This window comes from Zea mays, chromosome 5 (genome assembly GCF_902167145.1).
Source record: "Zea mays cultivar B73 chromosome 5, Zm-B73-REFERENCE-NAM-5.0, whole genome shotgun sequence".
Lineage (NCBI taxonomy): Eukaryota > Viridiplantae > Streptophyta > Magnoliopsida > Poales > Poaceae > Zea > Zea mays.
The window spans coordinates 113,326,019-113,336,731 of NC_050100.1; positions in this window are offsets into that span (position 1 = coordinate 113,326,019).

A 10,713-nucleotide genomic window follows, 5' to 3' on the forward strand; every position below is an offset into this window, starting at 1 on the left:
ATGCCGTCTAAGTAAAAGACGAAGAAGCTCCAAAGACGTTCCTAAGGGAATGCAGAGCTTACGAATATATTTTATGTGTATCTTCGGAACAAATGTCACATGCATAACATAACATCATCACATCATTTTGCATAGCATAAGCATCATACATCATATCGCATTCGGCAAGAGAAGGGGACACTCTCAACCTTCGAAGGGATGCTTTGAAAAAGTGACATTGAAATTGTATAGCTTCGGAATACATGGGCGAACTTTATCAGATCAATATCAAAGTTGCATAGCTTCGGAAAATAGCTTCGGAAAATGTTTTCACGAGGCATCGATGTCATTCATCAGAATAATTTTGACGAAGGCTATCTTCTTCACGACGCATGAAAAGAAGGGAAGGTGTTTTTTCGCCGAAGGCTCAAAAGTGGTATGTATTTAAAATTTCATGCATCGTAAAGAATTCAGTAATGAAAAGAGACTTGTATATTACATTCAAATGTACAAAGTGTTACATAGATTACACTTTAGATGTTTTTTCCAAATAGCACCTAATCCTCCCTCAATACTGCTTCGGCGGCTGCATTCAGAAGTTGGTCAACAACCTTGTCCATGATAGTTTCGGCCATTTGATTAATTTCTTCATCCCCTTTTGTGTGGGGGACGGCAGATCGTCCAACAGTTTCTGAGCGAAGAGAACACTTCTTCAGTACTTTTACAAATCGCGAGCAAATTTTAAAATGAAAATTACAACGCAACAAGAACGACTAGTTGGTACCTAACTGTCTTTCGGGCTCCCTACTCTTTTCGGCAGCGTCTGCTACTCTTCTAGCATCGTGTATGCCTTTTTCGCTTCTTTCAATGATCTCTCGCGCCATTCCTCGGCCGCCGTCGTTCCAGATATCAGTAAAAAATTTGCCTCCAACTACGCTCGCTTCGGCCGAGGGGTCTTTGATGTCTTCGGAAGATAAGGTAGCTTCGGATTGAGCTAAAAATTTTACATGTTCACAACCTTTCTTCTCTAAGACGGAAGCAATTCCTCTGGCACCCGAAAAAGCACATATGTCGCCACGACTGTTCAGAATCTCTTCGAAGGCCTCTGCTTCGTGGCTAATCCATTCCAGCGGACCTTCGGGATTGCCTCGAGAGAAATTCTCTTCGCTGGAAAAGGCGCCTACGCTGGCGAAGCTGGATTTAATTTTATTCACACATTCTACAGATTTGACATAGCATTTCCCCTGAGATGTGCGAAGCTCCTTAACTTTTGATTCCAATTTGTTGACCATAAAATCACTAAGTTCTCGTTTCGTTTCCTCAAGCGCGCGCTCCTCTTTAGCTCTAGCCAGCTGTTTCTGAAGATCTTTAATCTCGCGTTTTTGAGCTTCGGCCTGGGCCTTTGAAGCAGCTTCGTCTTTTTTCACTTTATCTACCAGTGTAAGCAGAATTTTATCTTTTTCCAAAGCTTCGTTTCTCAGTTTGATAACTTCGGAGCGTAAATTATTAAACGCAATTTCATAGCTTTCATCTTCGGCGCTCTTTTGGGCTCTTAGTGCGTTGCTTAGGATCAGGCCCTATACGAAAAAGAATTCATATAAGAAAAAAGGAATGAGTTGCGTAAAAATAAGGGGATTTTTCAAGTGTTTAATTCCTATACCTTCAGGCTGTTGTACGCAAGGCTGTCTGCGAGATCCTCTTTCGTCATGGCACTTAACCCAGCTTCAAGCTTCGGAAAGCCTAGGCTTCTAGCCATTTCTCGGCAGACGGATAGCTCTTTGTTATCAGGCAGGCAGTATAAGAAGTCATCTTCATTTGTTCCATTGAATATTACTGCCCCCTTCGGATATTTCAGCTCCTTTGCATAATGATTAGCTTCATGAATTTCTCCATCAGATAGCTTTTTTCCCGAAGCATGTCGTATGATGTAATCACACATGCTGGCAGGCGCTTCGGGGATGGCAGTGTCAGTCTCTTCAACTAAAATTGGTTCTGGTATTTTTATCGCTTCGGCTTCCAAAGTTTCTTCCTTGAAGGGCTCTGAAGGCCCAGCTTCAGCTTCAGTTTGTTGTGTCGGAGCTTCAGAGGAAGCTTCAGCAATTTCAACACTCTTTTTTGGAGTTGTGCTTGAAGACTTAATTGTCTCCAAGACATCTAGTACATTTACCATTCTTTTCCTTTTTGGGGTCACCATTGGAGCCTTTTGGATTTTTGCTGCTTCAATATTTATTGCAGGACTTAAAATTTCTGAGGTTTTTTCCTTAGTCACATTTTTCGCTTCTTCCATTTTTTCTGTCGATGGTGCTTCGGCCATCTCTGCAATTTCTGGCAATAAGAGTGGCCGTTCAGCTTCAGCGGCCGAAGGAGTTCCTCCAGTATACTCAGGCACCGAAGCTGGTTCAATATGGCGTGGTCGGTGTGTGAAGACCTTCAACCTTTTTCCTTTTGGTTCTGGCTCGCTAGGAGCGGTTCCAGCTTCTTCTTTTTCAGAGGTTATGTTTTTCCTTTTTTGCCTTCGGATGGGATAACAATAATCAGGGTAGAAGAACCCGATTGCATCAAACACTCGGTTCAGTCTCTTCTTTTTTCGGCCTCCGAAGGCTGCTGATAGTGCAGTATTTTCAGCCTTCGAGAATGCCCCAAGTAATTCATCACTTAATGTTTCAATGCTTTTCAGCCAGTCATCATCAGGTTCAATAAATTTATCTGCATATTTGAATGTGTATTTTAATCTGACTAGTCCGCCTTCGTCGGACTCTTTGATGGTTTCTTTCGGCATTTCCCACTTTTCTGCAAGTGGCCATACTCTGAAGGCAATGTGCTCCTGGACCAAGTCCCTTGACCCAATGAAGGAGCAGACTGCGCCGAAGGCTCTTTGGCATTCTTCGGCTGCCTCATCCATTTCAACCTTCGGCCTTCGAAGCCCGAAGCGTTGCCAAATTGGGTACATAATGATACTTTTGACATTATTTTGCGCTGTTAGATCATTTTTCACATAAAACCATTCAGACATCCAGGCTCCGGGCCACCTCTTCCGAAAGGTTGGCACAGGGTAGCTTGACCCGGAGCGGGCGCCGAAGCTGTAGCACCCAAAGTTGTTGTGGTATTGCTCCTTTCCCCAGGGCTTCGTCTCGTACAATAACTCGTGTATGTTGCAGAAGCTTTTAGCGTTTGGTTCCAAACCTTGGCTTCTCACAGCCCAGACAAAAATCCCCATTCTTATAATAGCTTCGGGAGTGAGTTGATGAAGGTAGATTTGGAATGTTTTCAGTACCTCAACAACAAAATTGCTCAGGGGGAATCGAAGCCCAGCCTTGAGGAGGCTTCGGAAAATCACAACTTCATCTTCTTCAGGGGTGGGAGAAGTCTTTTCCCCGGCATCAGCTCTCACAATAGATATGTCTCGGAAGTATCGCCCCCTCATATTATTAATGTGACTCTGCTTGATGGTTGTTTTCCCAAAAACTGAGTGACTTGGTCGCCATGGTCGATCTTCGGCCTCTTCCCCATCACTTTCCACATCATAGCTGTCGCTGTCATCAGTATCTTCGGACAAACCTTCGAGAATCTCCTTCGTGATTTTCTCTGTATTAGTCTCTGCCATCGCTATCAGGAACCCCAGATTCTTCTCCTCCTCGAGACTCAGCTTCGTCTCAGCAGGGATCTTCTTGTCTTCAGACATCTTCGGAAACACTAAAAATTTGTTCCCGAGGCCGAAGCTTCGAAATCAAAAAGACCAGCAAATCTCAATGAGCAAGAGCTAAAAATTTTTAGTGGGCCGAAGCAAAAGGCAGGCGTGTGTACCAAATGAATTCACGATGTGTTCTTATTTATACGCCTAGGGCGTTAAACGTTAAAAGGCCCCGCTTGTCAGTGAATGTTGCTATTCTAGCAAAGGGAAGGTGTTTTTTCGGACCTTCGGCTCAAGGCCTTCGTCCATATCGCAATCTGAATTTATTATTTACAAATTAATATTGCGAGGGGCTACTGTTGGGGGCCTTCGTCCTCCGAAGGTCCTCAAAAACATGATTTGACAATGTTTTCCAAGTGAATTATATGAACAGGTATTTTCGAATTCAGAATTATGGATATGGAGCACGACCGGGACGAAGGCTGAGCCAGACAAAGGTCAGGGGCAGCCGAAGCTGTACGCAGGGAAGCTTCGGCGCGATGGCACAAGGGGGAACCGACCTTAAGATGAAAAGACTTCGGGGTCCTCAATAGATTTCCATAAACCGTTAACAAATGTAATGGACATGGATGTAATTTTACGTGGGCTGCGTCCCGCGTCTATAAATAGATGAACAGTACTCCCGTACTGTTCACGCTGACTTGGCATTTGTTTTTGGCATTACGCTTGTACTTTTCACCTTCTCTCAGGACCGAAGGTACATTTGTAATTTAGAATCATTTCTGTTTTTCCATGTTAATAAAATAGAAATGATTTTATGGTGATGCTTATATCATATTTCATGCTTTATGTGAGTCCTTCGTCGTTACTTGTTATGTTTACGAAGGTATGCCTTCCATGACCTTCGTCCGAGACTCATTATTTCCCGAAGGAACATAATGCTTCGAAGGACGAAGGATTTTAACACTTAACACTTTTTATGTTGCCTTGTTCTTAACTCTTAGCACTTGAGAACAAGTCCCCAACAGCACCCTTTTCCTTTCAAGAGGGGAGAAAGGTTTTTAATGGGGCCATAGTTTGTAATTTTCATTCTTATTTAGCCCTACGCAATACAAGGGCCAAAACCCCCCAAAGATGTAATATGTAAATTCAGAACCTGCACCATCGAGTGCAAAAGAAAACAGGGAGAAGCTCAAAATACGTCCCTAAGGTGATGCAGAGCTGTAATCACCACAAAAGATGACGAAGCTACAAAAAGTCGTTACTAAGGGAGCGCAGCGTAGGTTCCGAAGCTCAGAAGTCATTCCTAAGGGAATGCAGAGCCAAATAGCACCGAAATATAAGGTGAAGAAGCTCCAAAGTCGTTCCTAAGGGGATACAGAGCTTAAATGCCACCGAAATAGAAGGTGAAAAAGCTCCAAAGTCGTTCCTAAGGGGATGCAGAGCTTAAATACCACTGAAATAGAAGGTGAAGAAGCTCCAAAGTCGTTCCTAAGGGGATGCAGAGCTTAAAGACTCCAAAGTCGTTCCTAAGGGGATGCAGAGTCTGGGTGTTGCTTCGTGTGTGTTTGGGACATTCATTTGCACATTACATTACATCATTCATTGCATTCATACAGACATTCATTTAGACATTCGTAGGATCATCATCATAACATGAAGCACAAATAGAAATACTCCAGCTTCGACGACAGTGCTTCGATGAACACAAAGAAGCTTCGTTTCAAACATACACATTTCATGCAAGGACATGCTTCGTTGTGTACGAAAAGAAGGGAAGGTGTTTTTCGCCTTTGGCTCAAAAGATACAAGTTTCATCCACAACAAAGCAATTTGTACATGGATGGAAAGGTAAAAATATATTACAAGGTATGGACAAATATACAAAGTATTGTTCAATTCTCAATTACAATTTCTTTTGCAAAGATAATACAAATATTCCTAAGCCCTATACAGGCAGGCCAAAAGAGACACTTCAACAATCTTCGGAATGTGCTTCGGGTTATCAACCTTCGGCATCACCATCCTGCAGATAAACAACGGTATAAGGTAAAAAGCAATTACAGGAATCAAGGCAAGCAATAGGTATAAGTTCTGTACCGGTTTAAGCAAGTTTCGGGCTTCGTCCCCAGCTAACTCTCGTTCACCCTTAGCCCAAATCTGAGTTATGAATCTATTTTCAATGCTTCGGGCTTCACTGGGAACATCAATCAAATCTGATGGCGAAAGGCTGAAGGTTGGCCTGTTTACTGTCCTTGCGTGCGTGCAGTCGGCCTTCAAAAATGCAGCAACTGTGCCGCGAGAAGCTAACAGAGCACAGAAGTCATCTTGCCCTGTTATCATTTCATCAAGCGCATCAACTTCATTTTCAATGTGATCGAAGGTATCTGATATTTTTCAGCCGAAGGGACAATATCATCAGAGCTGGCCCCAACCGATTTAAAGATTCCTTTTAATCGCTGCACGCAACGGCTACCAAATTCCAGGCACTTATTCCGAAGCTCTTTCAAAGACTCCTGCAACTTCGTATTATTATCGACTTCGGCTTTGCATTTTGTTTGCAATTCTTGCTTCTCTTGCTTGAAGCATTCTGAATTTTTCTTTAAAGCTACTTGAGCCTGGAGAAGCTCCTCGTTTAATCTAGTATTTTCAGTTTGAAGCTCCACGAGGGATCCCTCTGTTGCCTGAAGCATGAAGTCTTTCTTCTCAAGAGAAGCTTCGTAATCTTTAATTTTATTTTTCAAGCCCTCGATTATGATTTCATTTCTCTTGTCTTCGAGGTCTTGTTGCATTCTAAGTGCCTTACTTAGCACCATACTCTGTAGAAGTAAGCCAACATCAGAAAAATTTGCTTCATCACAAAAATAAAAGAAACCTAGCAAAAGAAATTTTACCTTGAAATTGGAGTAGAACAAACTGCCGACGATATGTTGTCGCCGGTAGCCGCTAATATCAGCTTCAAGCTTCGGGAAACCGACACTCTTCGATAGAGTGCCGATTATCTTTGCCCCGGTGCGATCGTGAATGCATCCTAAGGATCCTTGCTACAGGAATATGGGATCGCTCCTTGCTGGTAGCCACAGGATATCCCATATTCCTGTAGCTCATTCTTTTCGGCCTTGGATAATTCTTGACCTACCAGGTTCCGAAGGTCAAAGTCCCTTTCTTTTGAAGCAGCATCAACAATCTTTATCCCTTTGTCAGGCAATGTGGCCATGACCTTCTCTGTAGCCACAGTTGTCTCTTCCACGGCCATATCCGAGATAATTTTATTAATCCATGACAGTGTACTCTCAAGGTTGGCAGCTTCGGCGGCAGCTGCAGCTTCGGCAATGGCCTCGGCGCTTGCAATAGGTGTTATTTTGGATGCCGAGGCCAGCAGTGGTGCCCGCTCGATGGCTTGCATGACAGTAACAATTCTTCGTTTTTTCTGACCCTCAGTCTTCTCCTTTACAGATGAGGGTTGATCCTTCTTCTATAAAAGTCGTGTCAGTTCTGGTCTGAGAGGACTTAGCAGGTTGATGGGTAAAGATTTAGTCATTACCTTTAAAATCTCTGCTATTTCAGCAGCGGGAGGTGTCGAAGGAGTCTCCTCTGTCGCCTCAATTGTCTTCGGCTCCGGAGTTTCCGCCTTCCTCTTCTTCAAAACTGCCACCTTCGGCTCAGGAGTGGATTTTCTCTTCTTTGAAGCCTTCTCATCCTCCTTTACCATTCTGGCAGCTTGTCTGCTCAAAATGCTAACAATTCTTTTTCTTTTTATCCCTTCGGCACCCTTGTCAAGCCTTTCATAATCAGGATATTCAAATTTCAAGGCATCCATCACCCGGTTCAAGCTTTGTTTTGGCCGGGTGCTGAAGTCTGCGGTCATCAGTTGGTCTTCCTTTTTGGTATAATTTCCATGTATTTCATTGCACATTGTCTCGATCATGTCCAGCCATTCTTTGCATGGCTTTTTGAATTGTTTCTCAAATTTGAAGCGGTAAGCAAGTCGAACGAGTTCGTGCTTCTTCCCTGCTTCCTTCTTCTTCGGCATTCCCCAGCCACTAGATGTAGGATATGTTCTGTTAGCCAAATACTCTTGCACCAAGTCTCTGGTACTGATCTGTTTAGCCACCACTCTAAATTCCACTCCGGCCAGTTGACAGGGTGACCCCAGTTGCATGTTGCATAAGGGTCGGGTCATTCCGAAGCTCAAGCTTAGTGGACTCATGACCATGGTCATCAGCTTCTCCCTGTTTTTCTCATCAACCTTCATATAAAACCATTCATTTTTCCAGCCGGTTGGCCACTTTGTGTGACAGCTGAGGACTGGTGCCTTCGTATCCTTTTGATACGCAAAATTATAACAGCCGAAATTTTTGTGAAGACCATCTGCCCTAGCCTTCGTCTGATAGTGTAGCTCATGCACTCGGCAGAAAGCTTCGGCATCTGGGCTCATCCCTTGGCTTGGAGGGGCCCAGATAAATACGCTGAGCATAACAATAGCGTTAGGAGTCAGCTGATGAAGATATATTTCGAAGTTCTTTAGGACTTCCCCTATCATCTCGTTCAAGGGAAATCGCAGCCCTGCTCTGAAGAAGCTCTTGAAAACCACAACTTCATCCTTCTTCGGCTCTGGAGTAGTTTCTTCTTCAGCAAATCGAACAAGTTTGCTTTCAGCTTCTACAAAATAGCCTAGCTTCATCATCATAGGCATGTCGTCTTCAGATACACTAGATTTTTCAAAATCTAGATGACTAGGCTTCGTGGGAATTAGAATACTGTAGTCTTCTTCTGTAATGCCCAAAAATGTATACAAAGAGAATATAGTTGATCTCCTATTTTTGTGTGTCATATATTTATCACAATAAGAGCATACATATTAAGAGTGATTAATTAAAACAAATGATACTAAAATAAAAGAATATGCATCATGTTGGAGTTTATTTGTTGTGCATTTAGAATTAATAAGTAGTAATGTTCAAATTGAAATGTATCCAAATTCACAAATGAGCTAAGGGAATAATATAGAAAGAGAATGAAAGAAATACTATATAAATATAAGGAAAAGATATATAAAAAATAATAAATGCACCTTTTTATACTGGTGCTTGAATATGAACAATTCACTTAAGCATGAACTTCACAACAACATTTGAATTCAAATTTGGATTTAAAAATAAAAGGAAAAAGAAACATAAAAGAAAAAGAGAAAGAAAAGCCAGATGGGCCACTACTCTCCATTTCGGCCCACTAGAGGAAACTAGCACTGGGCGCGGCCCATTCCACAACCTGGCGTCGACAACTAGGCCCCGTGCGTCAGCCACTTCTGCTCTGCTCGATCTCTGACATGTGGGACTGCCGCAACAGTTCCTCCGTGTGTGTTTCCCTTCACCCCTCTACACTTAATTGTCGCTGCCGCGTGGGGCCATCTGACAGTCACACCGGGCACGCCCCTCTCAACGCCATTGCCGGACAAGCAAACTCCACCTCATCCTAAACTACCCGTAACAACCTGCCCGCGTCGTACGCTGTGCGTCGTGCCACATCGGCCTCTCCGCAGTGCAGGCCTACAAAAGGATCAAACCCCACCTCCTCTACGACCACCTGGAGGCCGAAGCTTTAGCCATTGCTCTGCGGTCGCCGAGAGAGAGAGAAAGGTGAGAGGAGAGAACTAGCGCGTGTGCTAGGCACCCTAGGTGGCGATCTTCGGGCGGAACCCATCTGCGTTCGGCCGGGACAGACGTATTGGCTGGTCTACGGCGCAGTCCTGATGAAGCTCGCGTCGTGTGGCGAAAGGTTCACATCGTCTTCGTCCGGCCTCGTCTGAGCCTCTGCGTTGGTGAGCCTTCTTTTCCTCTACGTTATTTTGGTGTGCACCGGGAGTTTGCGTGCGGGCGTGGCAGTCATGGTCGGGGGGTCGGTGTTCCGCCATGGGGTACCTCTGTCAGGTCTTGGTCAGCGTCGGTGGATCAACAGGAGAGAGAGAGAGAGTGTACTGGGGAGGCCACGGCGTATGTGCCTGGGAGGCTTGAGGTTGAAGAAGGATGGCGAACCATTGATCTTTTACTCAACGGTCGCGATTAGAACGGAGGATACCGGTTGGGTTGGATCAGCCTACACCATTTGATCGAGAAGTGCGGTGTTTTAGATCTGAGAGTACCCCTTCGGCTCGGTAATCTTACTAAAGAGTCACTGGGGTTTTGTGTTATGAACCCGCCGTCCACAGTGCAGTGCAATGAGTCTTGGGAATTTGTTCATGGTAGCCCATGCACTTCTCGGTATTTGAGGCTCGATCCAGATACTTGGGAAAATAGGAAATAATCACAGAAATAGTTTTTAATGCATAAATAAATGTTAAAACTTGTTTAATTTGTAGAAAATCCATATGAACTCCAAATTGGTCCATTCCAGTTCCTAAATTTTTGCAATATTATTGTCTATCCATTAGTGCCACTGTTTTGGCATGAAAGACACACTAAAATTTATCTATTACTTAATCTTTTATTAAGCACATAAAACCTTGGAAAATTCATAACTTCAAATCTATAACTCCAACATTAATGATTCATGTTCCTAGGATATTATTTTAATGTCTAGATTATTATTGTATATTTTATTTACATGTTTGGTGTGATGTTAATTTTTGCTATACTATGTATGTATTGTTTTGATGCGAGTAGACGAGCAAGCTACTGAGGATCCTGAGGTTCAGCTGGTAGAGACTGCTGAGCAGGAGCTCATTGAAGGCAAGTTGTGCCCTTGATCACTTCCTTTTACCCATTCATGTTCTTATTATTCATAATGATCTGCATAGGTTAAGTTTGCTAGGACCCAATAGGTTACCCTAGATTTTGACTATCTTTATACCTTGTTTCACCACTGGTTTTACTACTAAATTTTTGGGTAGTACATGATATTGCTTTATGTGGTTTTGGGTATAAAGATATTCACTACTCATGATTACACTTTTTATTATCTATTTATTATTTACTATTCATGATAAGATCATTATGTTAATGAGGACATGGAGAATCACCCGAAAATAGTGCTACCACAAGGGTTTAATGGGACGCCCTTGGTTGATTAACTAGGAAAGCTAGTGGATGACTACCTTACCCGAA